This window comes from Oncorhynchus nerka, linkage group LG9a (genome assembly GCF_034236695.1).
Source record: "Oncorhynchus nerka isolate Pitt River linkage group LG9a, Oner_Uvic_2.0, whole genome shotgun sequence".
NCBI classification, from domain to species: Eukaryota; Metazoa; Chordata; class Actinopteri; order Salmoniformes; family Salmonidae; genus Oncorhynchus; species Oncorhynchus nerka.
The window spans coordinates 53,480,227-53,506,819 of record NC_088404.1 but is presented as its reverse complement, the minus strand read 5'-3'; the positions used below and the strand labels follow the sequence as shown (position 1 = coordinate 53,506,819).

The 26,593-nt window shown below is 44.1% G+C and overlaps 1 long non-coding RNA gene across 1 annotated transcript; it reads right to left on the bottom strand.

Annotated features, from left to right (window-relative positions):
• Positions 1 to 9,334: 9,334 nt before the first annotated feature.
• LOC115134801 (uncharacterized) lies at positions 9,335 to 26,312 on the bottom strand. The gene is made up of 4 exons (XR_003864380.2): positions 26,235 to 26,312; positions 24,113 to 24,126; positions 15,597 to 15,769; positions 9,335 to 9,434 (listed from the first exon to the last, which is right to left on the bottom strand). It is a non-coding gene; the product is annotated as an uncharacterized LOC115134801 (long non-coding RNA).
• Positions 26,313 to 26,593: the final 281 nt, after the last annotated feature.

The following is a 26,593-nucleotide window of genomic DNA, read 5'->3' as shown; positions in this document are numbered from 1 at the left end:
CCACACCGCGTGGCCGCGGCCACCCTAATCTGGTGGTCCCAGCGCGCATGACCCACGTGGAGTTCCAGGTCTCCGGTAGCCTCTGGAACTGCCGATCTGCGGCCAACAAGGCAGAGTTGATCTCAGCCTATGCCTCCCTCCAGTCCCTTGACTTCTTGGCACTGACGGAAACATGGATCACCACAGACAACACTGCTACTCCTACTGCTCTCTCTTCGTCTGCCCACGTGTTCTCGCACACCCCGAGAGCTTCTGGTCAGCGGGGTGGTGGCACCGGGATCCTCATCTCTCCCAAGTGGTCATTCTCTCTTTCTCCCCTTACCCATCTGTCTATCGCCTCCTTTGAATTCCATGCTGTCACAGTTACCAGCCCTTTCAAGCTTAACATCCTTATCATTTATCGCCCTCCAGGTTCCCTCGGAGAGTTCATCAATGAGCTTGATGCCTTGATAAGCTCCTTTCCTGAGGACGGCTCACCTCTCACAGTTCTGGGCGACTTTAACCTCCCCACGTCTACCTTTGACTCATTCCTCTCTGCCTCCTTCTTTCCACTCCTCTCCTCTTTTGACCTCACCCTCTCACCTTCCCCCTACTCACAAGGCAGGAAATACGCTCGACCTCATCTTTACTAGATGCTGTTCTTCCACTAACCTCATTGCAACTCCCCTCCAAGTCTCCGACCACTACCTTGTATCCTTCTCCCTCTCGCTCTCATCCAACACTTCCCACACTGCCCCTACTCGGATGGTATCGCGCCGTCCCAACCTTCGCTCTCTCTCCCCCGCTACTCTCTCCTCTTCCATCCTATCATCTCTTCCCTCTGCTCAAACCTTCTCCAACCTATCTCCTGATTCTGCCTCCTCAACCCTCCTCTCCTCCCTTTCTGCATCCTTTGACTCTCTATGTCCCCTATCCTCCAGGCCGGCTCGGTCCTCCCCTCCCGCTCCGTGGCTCAACGACTCATTGCGAGCTCACAGAACAGGGCTCCGGGCAGCCGAGCGGAAATGGAGGAAAACTCGCCTCCCTGCGGACCTGACATCCTTTCACTCCCTCCTCTCTACATTTTCCTCTTCTCTCTCTGCTGCTAAAGCCACTTTCTACCACTCTAAATTCCAAGCATCTGCCTCTAACCCTAGGAAGCTCTTTGCAACCTTCTCCTCCCTCCTGAATCCTCCTCCCCTCCCCCTCCTCCTCTCTGCAGATGACTTCGTCAACCATTTTGAAAAGAAGGTCGACGACATCCGATCCTCGTTGCTAAGTCAAACGACACCGCTGGTTCTGCTCACACTGCCCTACCCTGTGCTCTGACCTCTTTCTCCCCCTCTCTCCAGATAAAATCTTGCGTCTTGTGACGGCCGGCCGCCCAACAACCTGCCCGCTTGACCCTATCCCCTCCTCTCTTCTCCAGACCATTTCCGGAGACCTTCTCCCTTACCTCACCTCGCTCATCAACTCATCCCTGACCGCTGGCTACGTCCCTTCCGTCTTCAAGAGAGCGAGAGTTGCACCCCTTCTGAAAAAACCTACACTCGATCCCTCCGATGTCAACAACTACAGACCAGTATCCCTTCTTTCTTTTCTCTCCAAAACTCTTGAACGTGCCGTCCTTGGCCAGCTCTCCCGCTATCTCTCTCAGAATGACCTTCTTGATCCAAATCAGTCAGGTTTCAAGACTAGTCATTCAACTGAGACTGCTCTTCTCTGTATCACGGAGCGCTCCACACTGCTAAAGCTAACTCTCTCTCCTCTGCTCTCATCCTTCTAGACCTATCGGCTGCCTTCGATACTGTGAACCATCAGATCCTCCTCTCCACCCTCTCCGAGTTGGGCATCTCCGGCGCGGCCCACGCTTGGATTGCGTCCTACCTGACAGGTCGCTCCTACCAGGTGGCGTGGCGAGAATCCGTCTCCACACCACGTGCTCTCACCACTGGTGTCCCCCAGGGCTCTGTTCTAGGCCCTCTCCTATTCTCGCTATACACCAAGTCACTTGGCTCTGTCATAACCTCACATGGTCTCTCCTATCATTGCTATGCAGACGACACACAATTAATCTTCTCCTTTCCCCCTTCTGATGATCAGGTGGCGAATCGCATCTCTGCATGTCTGGCAGACATATCAGTGTGGATGACGGATCACCACCTCAAGCTGAACCTCGGCAAGACGGAGCTGCTCTTCCTCCCGGGGAAGGACTGCCCGTTCCATGATCTCGCCATCACAGTTGACAACTCCATTGTGTCCTCCTCCCAGAGCGCTAAGAACCTTGGCGTGATCCTGGACAACACCCTGTCGTTCTCAACTAACATCAAGGCGGTGGCCCGTTCCTGTAGGTTCATGCTCTACAACATCCGCAGAGTACGACCCTGCCTCACACAGGAAGCGGCGCAGGTCCTAATCCAGGCACTCGTCATCTCCCGTCTGCATTACTGCAACTCGCTGTTGGCTGGGCTCCCTGCCTGTGCCATTAAACCCCTACAACTCATCCAGAACGCCGCAGCCCATCTGGTGTTCAACCTTCCCAAGTTCTCTCACGTCACCCCGCTCCTCCGCTCTCTCCACTGGCTTCCAGTTGAAGCTCGCATCCGCTACAAGACCATGGTGCTTGCCTACGTAGCTGTGAGGGGAACGGCACCTCAGTACCTCCAGGCTCTGATCAGGCCCTACACCCAAACAAGGGCACTGCGTTCATCCACATCTGGCCTGCTCGCCTCCCTACCACTGAGGAAGTACAGTTCCCGCTCAGCCCAGTCAAAACTGTTCGCTGCTCTGGCCCCCCAATGGTGGAACAAACTCCCTCACGACGCCTGGACAGCGGAGTCAATCACCACCTTCCGGAGACACCTGAAACCCCACCTCTTTAAGGAATACCTAGGATAGGATAAAGTAATCCCTCTCACCCCCTTAAAAGATTTAGATGCACTACTGTTCCACTGGATGTCATAAGGTGAATGCACCAATTTGTAAGTCGCTCTGGATAAGAGCGTCTGCTAAATGACTTAAATGTCTTAAATGTAAAACTACGTTGATCCGTTGGCGGTGGAATGGTAAGAGCATCGATATACTGCTTTGACACCACCTTCACAGACAGACACATACGCTCACTCTAAAGGATGCATCTGTTGGGGTGTCATGCGTTCTGTACAGGCCTAATACACACACAGGATCCAGGAGCAACTAAGACGACTTGTTTGGACAAGTGTACAAACCTGCCCAGTAATAACGATTCTTCCTATGGCTGCAACAGAACTTGTCAAGCTCAGTGAAAGAGAAAAAGTAACATGTTTTTTTTGGTGGTTGAGAGAAAAGGTAAATGCGTTTTTTTGGTGGTTGAGAGAAAAGGTAAATGTGTTTTTTTGGTGGTTGAGAGAAAAGGTAAATGCGTTTTTTTGGTGGTTGAGAGAAAAGGTAAATGTGTTTTTTTGGTGGTTGAGAGAAAAGGTAAATGCGTTTTTTTGGTGGTTGAGAGAAAAGGTAAATGTGTTTTTTTGGTGGTTGAGAGAAAAGGTAAATGCGTTTTTTTGGTGGTTGAGAGTCTTTTAGTACTATATCTCTTGACACAATGATGAAAATAATCATGGCCTCTAAACCTTCAAGCTGCATACTGGACCCTATTCCAACTAAACTACTGAAAGAGCTGCTTCCTGTGCTTGGCCCTCCTATGTTGAACATAATAAACGGCTCTCTATCCACTGGATGTGTACCAAACTCACTAAAAGTGGCAGTAATAAAGCCTCTCTTGAAAAAGCCAAACCTTGACCCAGAAAATATAAAAAACTATCGGCCTATATCGAATCTTCCATTCCTCTCAAAAATTTTAGAGAAGGCTGTTGCGCAGCAACTCACTGCCTTCCTGAAGACAAACAATGTATACGAAATGCTTCAGTCTGGTTTTAGACCCCATCATAGCACTGAGACGGCACTTGTGAAGGTGGTAAATGACATTTTAATGGCAACGGACCGAGGCTCTGCATCTGTCCTCGTGCTCCTAGACCTTAGTGCTGCTTTTGATACCATCGATCACCACATTCTTTTGGAGAGATTGGAAACCCAAATTGGTCTACACGGACATGTTCTGGCCTGGTTTAGATCTTATCTGTCGGAAAGATATCAGTTTGTCTCTGTGAATGGTTTGTCCTCTGACAAATCAACTGTACATTTCGGTGTTCCTCAAGGTTCTGTTTTAGGACCACTATTGTTTTCACTATATATTTTACCTCTTGGGGATGTTATTCGAAAACATAATGTAAACTTTCACTGCTATGCGGATGACACACAGCTGTACATTTCAATGAAACATGGTGAAGCCCCAAAATTGCCCTCGCTAGAAGCATGTGTTTCAGACATAAGGAAGTGGATGGCTGCAAACTTTCTACTATTAAACTCGGACAAAACAGAGATGCTTGTTCTAGGTCCCAAGAAACAAAGAGATCTTCTGTTGAATCTGACAATTAATCTTAATGGTTGTACAGTCGTCTCAAATAAAACTGTGAAGGACCTCGGCGTTACTCTGGACCCTGATCTCTCTTTTGAAGAACATATCAAGACCATTTCGAGGACAGCTTTTTCCATCTACGTAACATTGCAAAAATCAGAAACTTTCTGTCCAAAAATGATGCAGAAAAATTAATCCATGCTTTTGTCACTTCTAGGTTAGACTACTGCAATGCTCTATTTTCCGGCTACCCGGATAAAGCACTAAATAAACTTCAGTTAGTGCTGAATACGGCTGCTAGAATCCTGACTAGAACCAAAAAATTTGATCATATTACTCCAGTGCTAGCCTCTCTACACTGGCTTCCTGTCAAAGCAAGGGCTGATTTCAAGGTTTTACTGCTAACCTACAAAGCATTACATGGGCTTGCTCCTACCTATCTCTCTGATTTGGTCCTGCCGTACATACCTACACGTACGCTACGGTCACAAGACGCAATCCTAATTGTCCCTAGAATTTCTAAGCAAACAGCTGGAGGCAGGGCTTTCTCCTATAGAGCTCCATTTTTATGGAACGGTCTGCCTACCCATGTCAGAGACGCAAACTCGGTCTCAACCTTTAAGTCTTTACTGAAGACTCATCTCTTCAGTGGGTCATATGATTGAGTGTAGTCTGGCCCAGGAGTGGGAAGGTGAACGGAAAGGCTCTGGAGCAACGAACCGCCCTTGCTGTCTCTGCCTGGCCGATTCCCCTCTTTCCACTGGGATTCTCTGCCTCTACCCTGTTACGGGGCTGAGTCACTGGCTTACTGGGGCTCTCTCATGCCGTCCCTGTGGGGTGCGTCACCTGGGTGGGTTGATTCACTGTTGTGGTCGGCCTGTCTGGGTTTGCGCCTCCCCCTTGGGTTGTGCCGTGGCGGAGATCTTTGTGGGCTATACTCGGCCTTGTCTCAGGATGGTAAGTTGGTGGTTGAAGATATCCCTCTAGTGGTGTGGGGGCTGTGCTTTGGCAAAGTGGGTGGGGTTATATCCTTCCTGTTTGGCCCTGTCCGGTGTCCTCGGGTTGGGGCCACAGTGTCTCCTGACCCCTCCTGTCTCAGCCTCCAGTATTTATGCTGCATTAGTTTATGTGTCGGGGGGCTAGGGTCAGTTTGTTATATCTGGAGTACTTCTCCTGTCCTATTCGGTGTCCTGTGTGAATCTAAGTGTGCGTTCTCTAATTCTCTCCTTCTCTCTTTCTTTCTCTCTCTCGGAGGACCTGAGCCCTAGGACCATGCCCCAGGACTACCTGACATGATGACTCCTTGCTGTCCCCAGTCCACCTGGCCATGCTGCTGCTCCAGTTTCAACTGGCCTGGGCCCTAGGACCATGTCCCAGGACTACCTGACATGATGACTCCTTGCTGTCCCCAGTCCACCTGGCCATGCTGCTGCTCCAGTTTCAACTGTTCTGCCTTACTATTATTCAACCATGCTGGTCATTTATGAACATTTGAACATCTTGGCCACGTTCTGTTATAATCTCCACCCGGCACAGCCAGAAGAGGACTGGCCACCCCACATATGCTCTCTCAAATTCTCTCTTTCTTTCTCTCTCTCTCGGAGGACCTGAGCCCTAGGACCGTGCCCCAGGACTACCTGACATGATGACTCCTTGCTGTCCCCAGTCCACCTGACTGTGCTGCTGCTCCAGTTTCAACTGTTCTGCCTTATTATTATTCGACCATGCTGGTCATTTATGAACATTTGAACATCTTGGTCATGTTCTGTTATAATCTCTACCCGGCACAGCCAGAAGAGGACTGGCCACCCCACATAGCCTGGTTCCTCTCTAGGTTTCTTCCTAGGTTTTGGCCTTTCTAGGGAGTTTTTCCTAGCCACCGTGCTTTTACACCTGCATTGTTTGCTGTTTGGGGTTTTAGGCTGGGTTTCTGTACAGCACTTTGAGATATCAGCTGATGTACGAAGGGCTATATAAATAAATTTGATTTGATTTTGATTTGAGAGAAAGGGTAAATGTGTTTTTTTGGTGGTTGAGAGAAAAAGTAAATGCGTTTTTTTGGTGGTTGAGAGAAAAGGTAAATGCGTTTTTTTGGTGGTTGAGAGAAAAGGTAAATGTGCTTTTTTGGTGGTTGAGAGAAAAGGTAAATGCGTTTTTTTTGGAAAAGGACAGTTTGCTTTGTTAGCTCAAGCTATGGACTAATTGCAGGTTGAATAATACTGTAATCTACAGTGTTTTGCACATGACTATTACTGCAACAATGTTGACCACATTTCTTTGTGTTATCATGCTGTATATACAGACTAGCAATAGAGAAATACACTCTTGATATTGGTTGAGCACAAAGATACAATGGAAACCAATTTCAACAACCACTACAATGGTTAAAAACCCTTCTAAACTTCTACAACGTATTCTTTTCTGTCAGAACAATTGTCTTCGATAGATATTAGATATACTTCTAGTTTCAGCTTCAATGGTCAGTCTTGAATTTGATCCTGTTTAAAAAACACAAAAAAAGGATTTCATCTGTGATTCAATTGTACATTTATTGTATCCAATGAAATGATGTTACTTAAATAAAAGCTCTCAAACCTTTTAGAAATAATTGGTCATTTTCAGGTCGCTTTTTATGATGACATATTTCCTTATAAGAGCACGAGAAACAGCTGGTTGCTCATTTTCTTGTGATTTGAATGAGTCCATATCACACACATGTTTGTCGTCTCAATTTACTGTGATGTGATACATAGTACTCATCAACTGAGGCTAGCTGTATTTTAATACCACAAAACCCTTTAGTAATACAAGTAAGTCAACTGGCATGAGTATTTTTCTTTCTGTTTTGGAAAATGAAAACATAACACTGCAAACTCGAAAAGGAATTACACACCTACAGTATAAATCAAGATACTTATTTGGGCAATATCTTCTGTAGCACTGGTCAAATTCATAACTAACATTGTCACCCCAAAAGGTGACAGAACAATGTAGTTCTTTCAATTAAGCACTCTCTTAAATGGTTATTTTAAATACAGTCGTCTTCTCAGAAATATTACTCTATAGATTAGATATCATTTAGTGATTTGTTTTGCTAAAAATGTATTTCTGCAGCAATGAATACTTAAACTATACTCAAATCAGAATGGATATATACGTTCTGTTTTGAACCTCATGGTGTATGTGTGTGTGTGTGTGTGTGTGTGTGTGTGTGTGTGTGTGTGTGTGTCAAGAGAAAGAAAGTGTGTGAGTGATAGAGTGAGTCATCGTGTGCGAACATAAGGGGCGTCGTCATAACTGAGAACTTACAAATGAATGTGCGTATGCCCGGCATATGTAAGTTTCTGAGCCTGTGTGTGTGTGTGTGAAAGTCAAGACGTTCACTTCTGTGTCCACGTGTGAGTGTGTGTCAGATCCATCTATGTCAGAGGCTCCATAGAGGGTTAGAGTTAACCCCTAACCCCCCTCCCAAAAGTACCCCCCCCCCCCTCCAGGAGGCTGAGTCATCCCTCAGCCTGCCCCATTTTCCACAACCGCCTTACAACGACTGGCACCTCTCCTTCCGTCAGAGATGTGAGAGAGAAAGGGAGAGATGGAGGGCCGGGTGAATGGCAGCTACCAGCCTGGTACAGAAAAGTGCCCCGTGTTTTAGTTTGACCTAGAACTCACTTGCCACTAAAGCAACTATCAACCACCCTAGCATATGCATGGATAATGTGAAACGACGTGACGTCTTCCTTTTAGCTCCTAACTGTCTGCGACAGGAAACAAAAATGAGCTTTTGCTATTTGGAAGAATCCAAGGGTGTATTCACAAGGAACCAAATGGAACCTAAGCTGAAAACGTTTGTTTTTATTGCAAAAACGTTCCCGTTGAAAAAAAAAACGTTTTGCTACGGTGTAGGACTAATTAATACACCTCAGGTAGTCCCTCCCATCTTTCAGTCTATTGTCTTCCCTTTGGTGCCAAATGAACACAGGTTCATAGGCTGGGCACACACAGGAAGTGGATCATGATTGAGTGCTTTCACACTCACTCAACCAGGTGACAAGTGTACAGTGTGGAGGAGTAGTGAACTACTCATTTAACTGTATTTTGCAGTAGCTTGGTGGTAGTTTATAAACTAAATTCAACGTTTGGTATTGTTTTCAGTAGTTAATTTTTTTTTAATTGCCACGTAGCAGTGTAGCAAACTACTGGAACTACACACTACTTTTTTTTGCAAAAAGAAAAGAAAATAGGACTGAAGTAGGCAAGAATTTCCTTTCTATTTCAGCATCAGACCTTCCCAATTCTCCCTTGAAACATAGTTTTTGTGTTTAATAGGCACATTCTGTTAACGTATGACCTCAAAGTGATCTGCCCTTGCAATTTGTACTCCATGACGTTTCAGATTCAAATATGATCATTTTCCAAGAAGCGTGTGGATGTCGTGAACTATTTTCCCAAAGTAACTTGAGTTAAGTCAAATATGTTTTTTCTTAAATGTGGCTTCAGTGTAGCTTAACTTCTGTCAGTGTGAAGTAAACGGTAGCTTGGCAAACAATATTTTCACAGTAGCTTCGCCAACACCGCAAGTGTAACAGTAATAGTCCGAGCCGCCGTGCTGCATTGTAAGAGTACTAGAAACAGGGATCTTTTTTTGGGTGGAACCTTTTCACTGATAGCAGCGAGCACAGTTGCATTGCAAGACGATTTGGAACCTACACTGGGGCATCATCTAAGATACGTTAAGTTCCAAGGTATGGAACAGTACAAATAACGCTCCTTCTGCAAAATACATCCCTCCTATTTGTCCGTTTCAGAACAGCTACATTTGAGGGAAAGGGCTTCATTTTTTGGGACTTTTTGTAAGTCTTTGAAATGTGTGTGCGGCTATAGTGATCATACCTTAATCAGAAGCAGCCGGGAAGAGGTGGGGGTGGGGGGGGGGCAGTAAAGGCATCGTAGAGTCATTCACGGCGTCACTCAGGACTCCCTCTGTCACACAGTCAGGAAGGCCCTGGCAATAGGAAAGAAAAAGAGAAAGAGGGGGAAAGTGTGAAAGATGAAGAGAGAATGGGAGACAGAATGAGAAGGAGAAAGAAAGGGGGAGAGAGGGGAAGAAAAGAAGACAGAATAACAGCAGGCTCAGAGACAGTTTCTACCTACAAGCCATCAGACTGCTGAACACTTGAACTGGACTGCTCTGGTTCTCCACACCTTAGCACACATGCGCTCACTCATTCACTCACGCCCACACGGACACACACACACACATTCATGCTACACACACAAACATCACAATTGCTGCTACAAGACTCTTATCTACTTTTGCTAATACTGCACAATTTAAACAATCCCCCCCTTCCCTGATACATGTGTAAATATTGGACTATAAATGGTTTCTTCCTGAATTATACGTATGCTAAAATGTTTATTCTATTCTACTGAGCCATTTACTTTATGTTAGTATTCTTACCTTTTATTATTTATTATTATTGTTGCATTGTTGAAAAGGGACCTGCATGTAAGCATTCCGTACACCATGTGTATCCTGTATAGTCGTGGCCAAAAGATTTGAGAATGACACAAATATTAATTTCCAGAAAGTTTGCTGCTTCAGTGTCTTTAGATATTTCTGTCAGTGGAATAGTGAAGTATAATTACAAGCATTTCATAAGTGTCAAAGGCTTTTATTGACAATTACATGAAGTTGATGCAAAGAGTCAATATTTGCAGTGTTGACCCTTCTTTTTCAAGACCTATGCAATCCGCCCTGGCGTGCTGTCAATTCACTTCTGGGCCACATTCTGACTGATTGCAGCCCATTCTTGCATGATCAATGCTTGGAGTTTGTCAGAATTTGTGGGGTTTTGTTTGTCCACACGCCTCTTGAGGATTGACCACAAGTTCTCAATGGGATTAAGGTCTGGGACGTTTCCTGGCCATGGACCCAAAATATCGATGTTTTGTTCCCCAAGCCACTTAGTTATCACTTTTGCCTTATGGCAAGGTGCTCCATCATGCTGGAAAAGGAATTGTTTGTCACCAAACTGTTCCTGGATGGTTGGAAGAAGTTGCTCTCGAAGGATGTGTTGGTACCATTCTTTATTCATGGCTGTGTTCTTAGGCAAAATTGTGAGTGAGCCCATTCCCTTGGCTGAGAAGCAACCCTGCACATGAATGGTCTCAGGATGCTTTACTGTTGGCATGACACAGGACTTTTTTCCGGATGCCCCAAACAATCGAAAAGGGGATTCATCAGAGAAAATGACTTAACCCAGTCCTCAGCAGTCCAAACCCTGTACCTTTAGCAGAATATCAGTCTGTCCCTGATGTTTTTCCTGGAGAGAAGTGGCTTCTTTGCTGCCCTTCTTGACACCAGGCCATCCTCCAAAAGTCTTCGCCTCACTGTGCGTGCAGATGCACTCACACATGCCTGCTGCCATTCCTGAGCAAGCCCTGTAGTGGTGGTGCCCCAGTCCCGCAGCTGAATCAACTTTAGGAGACGGTCCTAGCGCTTGCTGGACTTTCTTGGGCGCCCTGAAGCCTTCTTCACAACAATTGAACCGCTCTCCTTGAAGTTCTTGATGATCCGATAAATGGTTGATTTAGGTGCAATCTTACTGGCAGTAATATCCTTGCCTGTGAAGCCCTTGTTGTGCAAAGTAATGATGACGGCACGTGTTTCCTTGCAGGTAACCATCGTTGACAGAGGAAGAACAATGATTCCAAGCACCACCCTCCTTTTGAAGCTTGCAGTCTGTTATTCGAACTCAATCAGCATGACAGAGATCTCCAGCCTTGTCTGTGTTAACGAGAGAATAACTGACATGATGCCAGCTGGTCCTTTTATGGCAGGGCTGAAATGCAGTGGAAATGTTTTTTGGGGGATTCAGTTCATTTGCATGGCAAAGAGGGACTTTGCAATTAATTGCAATTAATCTAATCACTCTTCATAACTTTCTGGAGTATATGCAAATTGCCATCATGCAAACTGAGGCAGCAGACTTTGTGAAAATGAATACTTGTATCATTCTCAAAACTTTTGGCCACGACTGTACATATGACTGATGAACTTGAAAAAGAAAGAGCGAGAGACAGAAAGAGATTGAGAGAGAGAACGAGGGAGAAAGAAGCGGCGAGAGCGAAAGAGAGAGAGAGAGAGAGAGAGAGAGAGAGAGAGAGAGAGAGAGAGAGAGAAGTACAGAAAAGAAGAGAGGAAGGGAAAGGAGAGAAAAGTGAGAGAAAACAGTCAGAGAAAGACAGAGAGAAACAAGTTGTGGCCAGCTCTAATTCTGTCTGTAAGATATAACACCAGGCTCATGACAGAATAGTGTTGGTTCATTACTGTGTCAATGTACACACTCATAGTACAATGAACATCGTCATGACACTAGCTATAATCATGAGTGAACAGCGCGTGAACAGAGCGTGAACATGCACATGAATATGAACGTTAACAGTGAATGTGAACGACCCCTACACACAACCTTAAAGAGGAACAGTTTGCAAAATAGAGAGGCCATTGCCTCAGCTCAGCATAAGACAGACATGGAAAGGAGCATGAACTTCTGACTAGAAGACAGCCCTCATCACCAGTCATAGAACGTATATCATAAAAGTTCATTGTGTCTATAGGGCCACGGTCTGATGTGACGAAGTAAAAGGTCTGATGGCAACAACAACAACAAAAATGACACGCAAACAGTGGGTATTAAAGATTCAGCACCGCTCAAGCGGACAGCGACGGAATCGGCATCCCAAAGTTCAGCACCACATGACGATGGACACCGACTGTCTCAGGTGCAGCCACTCCCCACTGAGAGAATCTCTAGAAATAAATCCAGGAAGGCCTAAAGAGGAAGTGAGGAACTATTTGAGGTTCAACACCACTCAAGTCAAAAGAGATGGGTCATTGACTAATATGGACATTAAAAAAAAATCACGTCTTGAAGCCTTGGCCAAATCACAATCAATGAGTAGATGGATGTCCTTTCAGTGTCCTGCGGCTTGGAAAGAAAACTAGTTTGAGGACAATTTTGTCTTGGCACTAGCTGTTGATTGTACCTGTTCAGAGGTAGAATACCCTCCTGTCCAGTCTATAACCCACTGTGCTCTTTTGTATTCAAGGGAACTTTAACTATAGCTTAACTGAGAAGTTAACAGGTCTCCATCATGTGTTAAGAGGAAGCCCCACTGTTCTCTCCTGTCCAAAAGTGGTCCATTCCATTCAAACGCTGATTGGCTTCACAAGTATGCAATATGTAACCATCTCCTGAAAAAAAAGCATTCACTTGCTAGACATTAATAGGCCTCTGAACCCCCCCCACACACACACACACACAATACAACATCCTTTACAAATAAATGGACACAAGTGACTATCATCTTACAAGGGTTGAGTTCTTCTCATTAATGAGACTGGTATTAAACTACAATAATTACAACCACAAAGAACAGGACCTAAAGCCTTTGACTCTACTAAATATCTGTGTGGCCCACAGCACAGAGGCTGTGTAGTCCTTTGTGTATTAAAGCCCAGCTACAGTGTGTGTGTCTATGTGTGTGAGTGAGTGAGTGAGTGAGTGTGAGTGAGTGAGTGAGTGAGTGAGTGAGTGAGTGAGTGAGTGAGTGAGTGAGTGAGTGAGTGAGTGAGTGAGTGAGTGCGTGCGCACCTACATGTACGTATGCATACCTTATGTTCATGTGAGCAGAACACGTTTCCCCTAAAAATAAACAAAGACATTTGGAATGAGGGAAAAAAAGAAGAAGAAGCTGTGTAATGATACGAGTCACGACAGAACTGAGTGATGACGTTCTTCCATTCAAGAGGAGAGGTCCCCATTCTTATCTCTGTTTAGATGGCTAGACAGTCGTCTCACCCCTTTTGGCTAACAAATCAAGCATCTGGAGGACAAAAACAGGTATTTCTAGATGTTGTGACCTATACGGTTGTATTGAATATAGAAAGAGGTCCTTTATGTCCTAGATGGAAGATGCAACAATATATCAAATGACTGATTCATTCAATAGTATTTTTAGCAAATGGTTTTGTTACAAGTTCTGGTCTATTGTAGTTTAGGCTAAAACAAAATGGAGGCATCATTTTTGTGAGTGGAAGTTTTTGATTGTGTGCTCATTTCATTTTTTTTTGCATTTGATAGGCCCTATTCATCTCTCTTGCACAATGAACACACTGAATCAGTGACAAAGGTTGAACGTTCTAAATATCCTTGAATGGTTCGTGCTTTTCGTAATAACAGGAAGCTCAAGTAGGCATTGTTCAACCTGACTGTTTCCTAAACCCATACATACTGCTTCCTAACGTCACATATCTCTCACAGAGACAATAGGAAAATGCATCCTGAATAACAAATGCTGTACTAGTCATACAAATCTCACTATTAACCGGTAGATTTGAGGGACACACCTTGATGAGCCCAGCCCAGAGGTTTTACCACAAACTCACAGTCTTTGAGACCTAAACCTTAGTAGTCATAAATGAACAAACCCAGTGGGCATAATTTGACACATGACGTCTTGATAACGTTGTTTTCTTGTTGTAAACTGGTTGTCTGGTTGAGAAGACGTTATATAAACCAGATTACAACAAACAGGTCTCTGTTACAAACAGGTAAAGACTAATCATGACAAAATCAAGGCTTCATGGGGAAGACTTCATATGTTGGTTGATATCTAGTCAGATAATCAGAATACAAGCATAAAAAGGAGTATTTTTCCGGTTGCTAAAAATACACTTACAAAATGATTTTACAACCAGCATAGAATCTGACCATAAAAGACGTCATAGCAACAGTTTTGCTTTCTGGGAAACATCTGGAGACAAGTGTTCAAAATGAAGCGAATTCCCCAAAGAAGTCTGAACATTGAAGAGTTCTGCTTGTCACGCTCTGAACAAAGACGGGAGTTGCATAGTCACCATTTTCCACACCTTTACACGTAACTACATGTGCACTGTATTTGGTGAACTACACTGTATTCTACTGAATTTAGTCCTCCATGCAGGTCAATAAGTCTGACTCTAGAAGTGCTTGATTGACCAACATTTTGACCAGATTTCAAACTGGATTTATGATCATAACCAGTTATCAAATGGTGTATCCCAAATGGTGCACAATTCCCCATAGAGCCCTATGGTCAAAAAGTAATAGGGAATATGGTGGTATTTGGGAGGCAAACCCACGACTATTATTTTGGCGCAACTGTTGCTCCACTATATACTTGCTATTCCTTAACAAAGCCCACAGCTCCACCTCTCCTCTCCTTCGCGTTATCTCTGGGTTCAGACATCCTACACTGCTAATTTGTAAGTCGCTCTGGATAAGAGCGTCTGCTAAATGACTTAAATGTAAATGTAATGTAAATGCTAATGGCATGGAGCAAGCCGTCAGAGAAACGCACTTAAAAAAACATTGCAAAGCAAACTCTTCAGAAATACAGTTTTCATACATGTCAATCACGTGTGTAGGTCCAAGATATCATTTCGAGACTGACGTTTCCCCTCGGTGAAGATCTAGGGCCCGTGGGGGGGAAATGCACGACTGACCCAAGACCAGAGTCTAGGAACAACTTCACCCTACACCTCTCATGCATCCCCTCATTGGCCCTCCTTCTCATGACTCAATACATGTCCTTATTTTCGGTGATATTCACTAACTGAATAAACATGTAAGGCAATTGGCCCATAAACGTTGTGTGGTAGACAGAGAGATATATAGAATATATGTTTTGTTTTGTTTCCATGATGTAGAACACAGTACTAACACACATTACCCACCAAAACACTATTATTATTTTTTTAAAGTAGGGTCAGACAGGCCTATATGGAAACTATAAATAGGCCTACACATGCCTACAGACCAGTAAAATGAGGCATATATTGCCTACCCCTCACACATGCAATGGAATAGGTCAAACCTCGACAAAAACATGTGTCTTTGTTGCATTGACGTCTGTTAAATCTATAAAGTATGTTTCTCACAAAGGACTGCAATGATTGGCCATCTTGATGCCAAATTAATGGGCGGTCAACTTCTGCTCACGTGCGCAGCGGTGAAAATGCCCGACCATAATAAAAATGCAATTTCAAAGGGAAGTGATTTTTGTTTGACGTCATCTTTCCAGTTGCCTCTGTTAACACTCTCGGGTTAACAATTACCTTGCGCTGAACACGAGAGAGGAAGGACCAAGAGGTGGTGATTTTAGTGATAGGCCGGCTCCCTTTCTCAATGGAGATGATGAAATCTCAATCGAGTCGACGTTTCTGGCCAGGATGTCACATGGCGCTCGAGCCCTTCACGGTCAAGTTATCGTGACTACTTCTTCCCTCACCTGCAGAAAACAAAAAGACAGAGGTATCATTATGTCTGTAAGATTGATAGAGCATTGCCATTAAAAGTGTACTACATAATTGGGTGGAAGAGGGGCGTCCCGTGCGCACAAATATAGAGTCTTCGAAAAGATGTGGAGCGGGAATGAAGGCCCTACGTCACCGACGCCCACTGAAACATCCTCAAATCACACTAATTCAAATGACTGACTCGAAAGGTTTTAAAACATGTAAACGTAGCCTTGTCGTTTGCCCACATCTCTAGTTCGAATCTCTTCCGAGACACCGTTTAACAATTGTTAGAGAATAAAAGTATGCAGAGTTAGGCCTAGGCTTTGTCCATCCATACTGCACCACGCAACAAACAAAAAAACTACAAAACAAGACATCTATATTTGGGCTATGGCATTGGCATTTATTGCATGCAGTTGTGTCCAAATACAAAAACAAGCAATAGGTGGCTTTACTTATCGGAAATGCACGTTACAGCACCCATACAATACCATGCAAAACAGTGGTTTTGTCTCCACTGTCAAGTTTTAACCATTGTATGCTGCTTTCTACTATAGGCCTATGACTACGTGTTACTCTTTAGTCACGGGGTGTTGAGGGTTTTTACAGCATTAGTGAATTGTCAGCTGTCTCCTCAACCTGAGTGCCAAAAGGTGACATGAACCTTAATTGATGATGATTATTTAGAGATTTGACTAACTTGAGCTGCAGAGTGACCGAGTGTGACGCCACTGAAATCGGGCTGATCAATAAAAGGCCCGTGACGCTGTCCGTGGTGCTAAAAAGTTGAAGGGACGGAGTGGAGTGCACTTTGCTAACATCGCAGCGAAATGACACTGTCCATGGTGCTTAAAAGTTACGCGGGTGTAAAGGTTATGCAAGTTGGGACTCCCCTACACGAAACAATTCTGCTGTCTTTATCATTATTTTGAGTTAACCCGCCTTTATTTACCTAGCAAAACAAAACATAGTAAAACATCCTTTGACCTCCAGAGATAATCACAGGGTGGAAATCCCATATTGGAATGTTACACTCTAAGCTTCAGCTGAGTTTGTAGGCATGTCGCTATAGGTCAGAGATGCTTGTCCATTGATAAAGCCAAGGAGATATGTCATTCACCTCGAGAGGAGAAGTAGACCGCAATGACTTCTGTAGCCTAAGCGAGCTGCACCGCACTATTTTTACCACAGTCACTTTACATTCGTGTATGTGACAATAAAACACACACACATACATATATTTATATTTTCTTTCCTGGCAAAATCACTGATACGTTATATTTCTATGGGCAGCCTATAACATATTAAAACCCTCATCGTGGTTTTAATCGTTTGTTTTTATTTGATTTATTCTTTTGATTATCGATTTTTCTCACTTTGAATAGCAACTATGTCCACGTGACCAACATTTACGCCAGCGGTCACCGTAAGTGAGCAGTTATGCCCAGGATTGCAATGCTATAGCAAACACCTGACTGTAGGGATTAGTAGCCAAATGTATTTAATTAAAAGAAGCAAATACTATTCCCACATTCATGTAAATGCCCCTGAAACGGTTGCACTGATGCTAATGGCCGGGTATACCCTAAACTCAGGGACAATATACAGTAGTCTCCGTAATTATTGGGACAGTGAAGCATTTTTCTTATTTTGTCTCTATACTCCAAAAGTTTGTATTGGAAATCAAACAGTGCAGACTGTCAGCTTTAATTTCAAGGTATTTTTAGTTCGAAATTGTAGTACTTTTTTAAATAGCCCCCCATTATAGGGCACCAAAAGTATTTGGACAAATTCACTTATATGTGTATTAAGGTAGTCAAAGGTTTAGTATTTGGTCCCTTATTCCTAGCACGTAATGATTACACCAAGCTTGTGACTCTACACACTTGTTGGATGCATTTGCTGTTTGTTTTGGTTGTGTTTCAGATTATTTTGTGCCCAATAGAAATGAATGGTAAATAATGTATTGTGTCATTTTGCAGTCACTTTTATTCATCCGGGACTATCAGTAATCATAGTAGCATCATAGTGTTTACAAACATATTCCATTCTTATTTGTAATAAAAATGACTGCAAAATGTCACAATACATTATTTACCATTCATTTCTACTGGGCACAAAATAATCTGAAACACAACCAAAACAAACAGCAAATGCATCCAACAAATTGGTAGAGTGACAGCTTGATGTAATCATTGCGTCCTAGGAATATTGGACCAAATACGACACTTTTGAATTATTTAATACACATGTAGGCCTAAGTGAATTTGTCCAAATACTTTTGGTCCCCTAAAATGGGGGGACTATGCACAAAAAGTGCTGTAATTTCGAAACGGTTCACCCTTTATGGATAGAAATTCCCTCAAATCATAGCTGATACTTCATCCGTATAGTCATTGTACCACTTCAAATAAAAAGTGCTAGAGTTCATAGCCAGAAGAATACAAAATGCTTCACTGTCCCACTGTTCACTGACTGTAGTATAGGGCAACATAGTATCATTAAGCTACCGGTATAGCTATGCTTTTTAACTTTGCTTTTCGGGTGTAAATCGAATTGTGTCATCACTGCACTATTTTATTCTATCGAACTGGACAATGAGTCAAAAACTGGGAGTTCTGTTTTCATGGTTTTGCTTATGTGCACAAGCGTGATGGACACGAACGACACTCCATGCTTTTGGAAACAAACTCGAGGAATATGTCGGAGTTCGTCAACTGATCAAATTAGTGTTCCCAATCAACTTTTCTCTCTCTCTTACATGGGCCAAATATAGAAGGACGTGCTCTATGCTTTAAGTTTGATGAAAGGGGTAATGGTGGGCGATGCTCGAGGGTGAATAGGCTATATCATAACATTAGGGAGAAAAACGTGTCCGTGTGTGCGCGTGAGAGAGAGAGAGAGAAAAAGAGAAAGGAAGAGCGATAAAGAGAAAGGAAGAGAGAGAAAGAGACAGCAGGCTGAATAAAGCATTTCAGTCTCTCTGCTTGTCTTAGAGAACGGCCGCACACACAGCACGGCTCGTTCTCTCTCTCACACATTCACACGCTCTCGCTGCATGGTCATGTCTCATATATTCAAGTGTGTGTGTGTGTGTGCGTGTGTGTGTGCGTGTTCAATTCCCGCCACACTTAACTATTTGGAGATTGGAACATTTAAATAAATGTTGTATTTCCCAAGTGCACGCAGGGCAGAGAGGTCCAAGTTCCCACACCCCTCCTCCCCTTCCATCCTCCCACTGTCTCTGAATGGAATCACTCTGTTTCCCCACGTGCAACTTGTTCATTCCGAGGGTGTCCCTTTGTTTAGACTTATTCTGCGTCTCAAATTATATCCTATTACCTATATAATGCAATAATAGTACACTATATAGGGAATAGGGTACCATTTGGGTCCCAGATTTATTCATCAGCAGGGCGTTCTGTGTAATGCTGAGGGGACTATGCACCGATCTTGTGGATTTGGGGGGTGGGGCGCTATATGGACTGATTGGTATCACATTACTCCAAGTTGAGTCCAAAACATTTTCGGAAACTCTGGAGCTGAGAAATCTTTTAAGTATCCCCGGGGTTGGGAGACATACCAAAGTTTAGAAATGGGACCTAAGCCTAACGATACAAACACATACAAAATAAATTACAATTAGCACTTAACAATTATATCAATACTAAAATCTGAATAAAAATAAGTATGGAAATAGTATGAATAATAATTGTAGTAAAATTATCATGTGAAAAAGCTTTTTTTATCCACGAAGCCTGCTTGCAAGACGTCTTGCGATGTGACTCGGCGAATGCGCCCTCCGCAAATGCTTTTTGGGGTAAGGGCTTCCCAGCTTGTTAGTTATGTACAGCAAGCCCAGACCGCAAAAAGATTCGCGAAGGACTGATCGGCTTCTGCCTCTACGTCCTGTCGAGAGTCCATGAGGCTTAAGAAAGTGACATCAAGAAAGACCGCTTCCATCGCCAATCCCGGATTGGGTCCATTCAGCCATCGGCAACCCGAGGCAATTGTGTGTCTCCAACTCAATCACACACTGCGAGGCGAGAAATAGGGTTTCCAAGCGAAGCTACATACGAATGCCAACGCTACTGCTTTCTACCGCTGTCCATGGTCCTAAATCGCATTGCTTCTCTGTAGTTGAATTTCTCCCCGACATCCCCTCGAAATTCTTCCTACTCCCTCTCACTCCCCCTCTCTTTCGAATATAATTTGGACAGTGTGGTCATTTAGGCTCCGAGCATCGGAAGCAGCACTGTTTTAGTTGTTATTATGGTTCTATAGATATGTATACATATATACAAAAAAACATATTCCCCTCGTTCATGAAGTCTCCTGGAGAACTAGCTCGCTCTAACCGCTCGAACCGTCTGGGTAAGGCGGGAGCAAGCAGTAATCTGCTAGCAATAAATATAGAGCAGCGAGGGACCTTATTGGAGCAAACGAAAACTCGTCATCGACCAATCCGTGTTTTGCTCATATAGGGGCCCCCCTTTTTGAAAAAAAAAAAAAAAAAAGGGGAAACCAAATTGTGTTCTAGCTGGCAAAAGTGACTTGATAAATGCGAGCGAATAGGGTTATGTGCACAGAACATTTGGGTGGATTCATTATATCGATTGATTGATTCTCGAGTTGTGCATGTATTGCAGCTTGGCTACGGCTATGCATGTGGGAGATAGACATATCGGATCACAATGAATTCTATTGAGATTAAAATGACGAAAGAATAAACGACAACTGGTTCGCTGATTAAATCCTTACTGCATTACAACACGGCATGTTAATACAATTGTATATAGGCTGGACATGAACCATTTTGAAACGCTAATATAAATACGGCCCCCTGAACGCATGTAAACCAATCGTGGGAAAGCGCGGTGCCTCGTCCACGCGATAACAACAACATGACAAGCATCTGAAGCGATTCTATTGCATGACCAGCGAGAGTTCACTGGAGGATACCACCAATAGTGACGACACGGGGGGTCTCGGAACACACTTGTTGTCAAAGTGCCACGTGTCAAAGATTCCGAATTACAGCGCTATATATTGCAATAAATGCAATGCAGAACGACAATTAAAAGGCACCTACACAGTAGCATTAGCAGGAGTCGGAACAAAACACTAGAGTAATAGTGATAACAAGTCAATGAGAACAATAGTCACCCAGCCCAATTATCAAACTCTGCACACACCAATAGTTAAACAACCTTTAATAAACTTCATTCATTAAGATGAATCGGGGGAAAAGCTACAGAATAGTAGAAGTCTACTTACCCTTGAGGTTATTTAGTCAGTGTTTTTAGACCCCATCATTGTTTTGGAGAGAGAAATACCACCGGAGGCCCGGTATACCTACTCCCCCCTTGGAACTGGACAAGTTACTGTACCGAGTAGGAGGTCGGGTTCACGAGCTATATCTGGATCCTCCCTCCTCAATATGTGTCTCGTTTTATCCCAAACCAACCCCACCCCCCCTCCTCCTCTTTCCCTCTTTCTCCTTCCACCCCCACTATCCTTGTAACTCTTCTCCTGCATTCAAGTTGGTGCCAGGATCAGTAAAGCAAGGTAATGGAACGAAGTAGTATTCAGGGGAACAGCAATGCAAATGTATTTAAAAAAAAAAAAACGTTTCCCAATCCCCATTTGTCGCCCTGTTGTGGATTTTTATTGGGTGGTCTTTTCATTTGCGACCGTCTCTACAGTCAGTCACGAACCCCCCCCCCCCCCACACACACCCCTCCCCTCCTTCATTCTGCACTGCACAGTGACTGCCTCTCCTGACGCAGCCAACGCGCGCATTACTCACTTTAGCAGTCACGACTCAAGAATCCGTGTTGTTTCCACTGAAATTACACGGCCCCGGCATTTAATTATTGAGGGAAGGAGATCTGGCCCTATCTGGTGCTTCGTTTGGCAAAAGGAAGGTTAAAAAGCGGAGTTTTTTGAAAGGTGGAGGTAATATAGCAGGTGAATGGTTCCACAGTCTATCACAACACGAGCCAGCCATTGAAGATTTATTTTTCATGACAACGTGGATGTCGTGTACTGCATCTCTTCTCCCGCGGCGAAAAGAACGCTATATATAGACTTGTGGACAAAAGTCGTGCGAGGACTGTAGCTATGAGTGAGTGAGCATGATTATTGTGTGGCGTGAACGAAACTGCAGGCAGATACGGGCGTTGTTTGAATTCGATTCGACATTTTGACATGCGAGTCGTCGCTTACTTTATTTTATACATTATCACGAAGTTGGCTCTGATTGCCTCGACATCCCACTGGGCAAAAACTGGTTCAATCAACGTTGTTTCCACGCCATTTCAACACAGACAATCTATGTGATGACGTTTAATTAACGTGGAAAAGTAATACATCGTCAATGTAAGGGCATTTCGTCTTTTTTTCACCCAACTTCTAACCTAAATCCAATGTCATGATGAAATTGTTTGTTGATTTGACGTTGAATTCACGTTAGTTGACAACTCAACCAAATGTAAATCAAAACTAGACGTTGAACTGGTGTCTGTGCTCAGAGGGATGACACTATCGTAATTGGATGGGTGATTCCTTGCCCATTTGGCAGCCCAATATCTTGTTGTGGAAACATCAACATAGACCCCCCCCCCACACACACACACACATCACACACACAACATTAGGTACACGTGCTCTTTCCATGACAGTCTGACCAGGTGAATCCAGGTGAAAGCTATGATCCCTTATTGATGTCACTTGTTAAATCCACTTCAATCAGTGTAGATGAAGGGGAGGAGACAGGTTAAATCATGATTATTAAGCGTTGAGACAACTGAGACATGGATTGTGTGTGTGTGCCATTCAAAAGGTGAATGGGCAAGGCAAAATATTTAAGTGCCTTTGAACAACGTCTGGCAGTAGGTACCAGGCGCACTGATTTGAGTGCGTCAAGAATTGCAACGATGCTGGGTTTTTCACGCTGAACAGTTTCCCATGTGTATCAAGAATGGTCAACCACCCAAAGGACATCCAGCCAACTTGACACAACTGTGGGGAAAATTGTAGTCAACATGGGCCAGCATCCCTGTGGAACGCTTTCGAAACCTTGTAGAGTCCATGCCCCGACGAATTTAGGATGTTCTGAGGTCAAAAGGGGGTGCCACTCAATATTAGGAAGGTGTTCCTAATGTTTTGTACACGTAGAGAATAGCGCTGCCTCCCATCTCTTCCCAACGAGGTTGTACTTGTCATGAAGTCATCCATATCCGATTCAAAAGCAGCAATGAAACGCGTATGGTGATTGGCGGTTTGGCCAGCAGTAGTTAGTTAAGCCGTATGAAAACTTTCACATTGCTTTATGCAAAGGAACAAAATGACTGGGGATGCTGCAGAGGATGGTTTTACGGTGAAATAAATACAATCGATCATAGCATACGGTATAGCCAAATATACTGACGATAGAAATGGATGACGTGGGCAGAAGGGTAATCCAAGTCTATCTGCCTATAGCCTCCCTGTCTGTGCCTGTACATCATCTGGTAAAACTGTTCAAACGACGCAGGCGGGAAATCGGTAGTTTCAGGTATTACCCTTGAAGTAAAGGACTCAGCCTCCGATAACGCTCCGTGAAAGAGCAAACGTTTTCAGGCTATCATTCATTGAAATTACATTGTTTTTTTTGTGTCATATTCAAGACAGTTTTCTCTCTAAACGCGCTTGCCTATGGTTTGGTGAATCACGGAACGCTCCCCAGTGCCATTCGATGTATTTTCAGCACCATTACTGTTGGACAGCTACCGGGTTTCCCCCAAGTACGTGCAACGTTTCGGGATACTGCTGCTCCACCTTTCCTAGGTGCTCGTTTTCTTCCTCTTCAACCCCCCTCCCCTCTTCCTCCTCCTTCTCCATTCCTGTCTTTATGCCTCCTCTTTTTTAAATAAAAAAAACAAGGACAAATTCGTGCCCATTTAGCGCTCATTAGAGAAGGGTTTTCCCTTGCAAGCGTATGGTTTTTGCGGGAGGCATGAGATGTGAAAAGAGACTCAACAGCGCCAACAAACAAATGAGTTTTCACTTATTTACCATTGCGGCGATTCCCTTTCTTTAGAGAAAGGTGCATGGTTTAATTTGAATGTTGTCCAAAAACGACAAAAACATGCCGATGTATCCAAGTCAAGACCAGGAATGATGGCATTTTTCTGTTACCTCACTGTGAGCTAAATGTGATGGGAAGCACGACAAGACACGACAAGACACGACAAGACACGACAGCAGACACGCACCGGAACATGCAAAAAGGACACACAGAGAAACTACATTGAATTTAAAAAACATTGCACGTGCAAAGTATCACTTACCGTAGCAGGGACCACTTGATGAAACGAGGGAAAGAAACAACAAATGCATTTAGAATTCATACATGAACATGTTTTACAGAAACAGAGGCAAATTAAATTGGATATGACCAGATATTCAGTCCATGGTTAATATAGCCTAAATCATGGCACGTCCAAGTTTTCAGGGTCGCCTTCCTTTTTATACAAGTGATACCCTCCGTCTATTTCTGGCGCACGATCAAACCCTGCTGCTATTTTTAGGTGGCAGTAAGGGGGAAAAACACTCACAAAGGCATCGCTCAGGGACGTTACGTGTAGTGCATGTAATGTACATTATTTTGCCTCTCCAACTCTGCACAAGAGCCCCCTCCCCGTATCTCAAAGCACAGTACTTTACTCCACTAATATCCCTCTCACGCTTTCTTTTCATATATTATTATTATCGATATTTGACTGCGCCGTGCTCTCGCTCAGCTCTTCGAAGCCTTCTCGCTCGTGTGTATCCATGCAACTTTCGTTGAACAATTCACTACGCAGCTGTTGGTTGGTTTGCAATTCACAAAATAGCCTACATACGAAATGGAATAGGTACCTTCACATAATAGGGATAACCCCACGTTATCCCAGCGGGTTTTGTCTAAAAAAAACAACGAATAATTAAAAGCTTGCTGACCAGAGAGAATAAAAGCCGTAATTTTTTTTTGTGAGGGGCTGCGTCAGTTACCAGGCATTGACGTCACGTTTAGATTCTCCCCACTTTACAGATATGGCCTACAGCGCCTGATTAAAGACGCCGCTTTTGGTTTGGATAATAAAATGGTAGGGGAAACAGCCTATGCGTCTCATATAGCTCCTTAGTATGAATGAACTATTCTGGAATCTCCTTCTCTCAATCTCCCCCTCCACTGTTTATCATGCGCTTTTCTCATCTACTGGATTGGTATGAACTGTGTAGTCTCGAGGCTTGGTTCCCATCCGTGTATTTTCTAGGCAAACATTCTAGCCGAGCTAGTGAGAATAACAATGCGATCTCTACGTGAACTGGCTCCTCTGTTCGCCGCTGCCCGTACCCACGCGCCAGACTCGCTCACCCACTGCATCGTCAGCGCAAGCACAAGCACACCAATACGACGGATACAACCTATACACACACCCTAGACATTAATAGTCACTCTCGCTCTAAATAGTCTCTCTCGTATCCTTACCCCCCCCCCCCCCCACACACACACCTCTCTCTACAATCTACATCCCCTATAATTCCTTCCCTTACTCTCCTCTCCCGGGTTCATCCTGACGTCCTGCCAGCATCCCGCGTGGAAAGTCACGAGACCAGTGTGTGTGTGTGTGTCTGCCCAGAGATTGGCGGTTATCCTCGAAAAATCATCTCAGATTAAAAAAGGGTTGCCCCTATCGCAGCGGTAGATGCTATTTATATCGCGTATTGGCTTGTATTATTATAATACAAGCCAATACTGTATGTCCACTTGATGCTGCAGGTTTTACCCCGCTGTGGAGTGCAAGTTAGGGCAGCCCCTGACACTAAGGGCGAGGGGTGAGGTGAAATGGGGCTTTTGGATAGCTATAGAAATGCAATTCCTTACTAGAAACCTTATGATCATAAACGACTCTTACAGATATCCTTTGTTCTCTAAACTGTTGAACAGTACTCTATGCCATCTGTAATGTTGTTTGATGTTTCCCCCTTCCCTCATCTCTTCCATCCCTCCATCTCTCTGTCTTTCAGCCGTCTTTGCTGCAGCTGCAATCTTTCAATCAGTGAACCAGCAACAAATATCAATGAGCGGGTCTATCAGTGAAGCGCTCTGAGTTCGCCGCACGATGTCGCCACACTCAGCCCGAGACCTCTCCTTCCAATCCCCCCTCTGGAGAATGGACTTCTGCTAGTTGCAATGGACCTTTCTCTCGGTTTAATGAAAATGTCAGCTGGAGAATTTGTTTTTGAAGAACCAGTGATTCCCTGACTCTGAGCGCTGCCCGACCCGGCCACCCGCCAAATGCCAGACAATGCACGGTGGGGGCGTGACGTGTCCTGCTTGTTGGTTATCCAAAGCAGCCAGCTGACGACGGACCACAGCACACACACACACACACACACACACACACACACGGGCATTTTTCTTACCTGAGACAGCTGTAAGAATACAGTCTCCCACCCCTACTCCTCACACAATTGACACCAAAGTTATGGTACAAAGCCCTGAAGAAAGAAAACAATTTATGCAGGCTAGCTCCTCCCTTAAGGAACTGTACTCTTTGAATTATGTATACTGCATAGAAATCTATTTTTACAGGATCTTATCAATGCGCCAGCCCAGGTGTATAGTCAAACGTTTGCCTAAAATAGCTAAGCTCACATTTGTGTGTTGAGCTATTCTTGCTATTCTTCTTCAAATCTTGGAAACGCCCTATGTTGAAAATTGTTATCCCAGACATTTCACATGGCGTTTTTTTTTATCTGCCTTCTTCCTGAAGTTATCTACA